Source organism: Rhipicephalus sanguineus, chromosome 4 (assembly GCF_013339695.2).
Source record: "Rhipicephalus sanguineus isolate Rsan-2018 chromosome 4, BIME_Rsan_1.4, whole genome shotgun sequence".
Classification (NCBI taxonomy): Eukaryota; Metazoa; Arthropoda; class Arachnida; order Ixodida; family Ixodidae; genus Rhipicephalus; species Rhipicephalus sanguineus.
In genome coordinates, this window is record NC_051179.1 from 108370886 (window position 1) to 108371967 (window position 1082).

Below are 1082 nucleotides of genomic sequence, written 5' to 3' on the forward strand. Positions count from 1 at the left end.
TAGCCGAGCTAAGCCACTGCAAATTTTTTTCACATCGCTTTACTTTGAACGACAAAGAGTTGAGCTACTTCGGACGGATTCGTGATGGAGGAAAGTAGGCTTGGAAGCAAGGATGCAAGAGAAGTGATCAAGGCTGTTGGGACCTAGAAAAGAAGAAAAAGACGAAGCGAAGAAGGGACCCTTTACGCACGTGTTTTTCTTCTCCTTCAGATTCTATGTCGCCATTAAAGTGATCGTAGTTCATTCTACTACGCATTGAGTATTTATTGCCATGTGCTACAGGATTGGCTATGCCGTGCCATAACAAAGGCAACACGGCGTTTCTGTTTTCTTGATATCTTCTGTTGTTTCCATGTCTGCACGCCCGCCACAAGGCTTCATCGTTTTCGGCCGTTCCCAACGCCGGAAAAATGTTCTGCCTTGTTGCAGCAACCTATCATAACTTTCTGTTTATCTTATGCCTATTTTATAACAGGCTCCAGATGGGACACACAGAAATAGCCACGCATTAACCACATTTTGCCGTGGCTTCTGAATGTCTCGGGGGTGTAGCTCAGTGGTAGAGCGCTCGCTTTGCATGCGAGAAGTCCCGGGTTCGAACCTCGGCTCCTCCACGACTGCAACTTATTTTTTTTTACAAATCAATCTCTAGTACTTGCCACTACACTTGACTGACTTTTTGTTCGTCCATTTTTATTGCCAACGCCTACATGTGTTTACTCTTACCTGGAAGGTTGTAGCATTCAACCGATTGAGAGAAACGCTACCACGCTTAAAACGTGCAGCCATATAGTATAACGAAGCAGAAACAGTATCAACTTTTTTGAAAGAGAGGGAGAGAAACATTATTGCGCAACCATGCTTGATCCCGAAGGTGGGTGGCCTCCTCAGTCCAGGTAGCCACGACTCGCTGCTGCCGCCAGAGTCCCGTCCGCCAACCCTAGTTGGTTTCCAAGGCCATGCGTCAGCATCAGGGCCTCTCAATGGTCTTCTGATTGTTCCTCCTCTGTTCTGCTCTGTTCGGCCTATCAGAGCCTGATGGTGGGGATGTGGGGTGCCACGTGCATGTTATTCTTGCACCA

At 47.3% G+C, this 1082-nt stretch overlaps 1 non-coding gene across 1 annotated transcript; it reads left to right on the forward strand.

Annotated features, from left to right (window-relative positions):
- The first annotated feature begins 542 nt into the window (after positions 1-542).
- On the forward strand, positions 543-614 carry Trnaa-ugc (transfer RNA alanine (anticodon UGC)). Its single transcript has one exon. It is a non-coding gene; the product is annotated as a tRNA-Ala (tRNA).
- The last annotated feature ends 468 nt before the right edge of the window (positions 615-1082 follow it).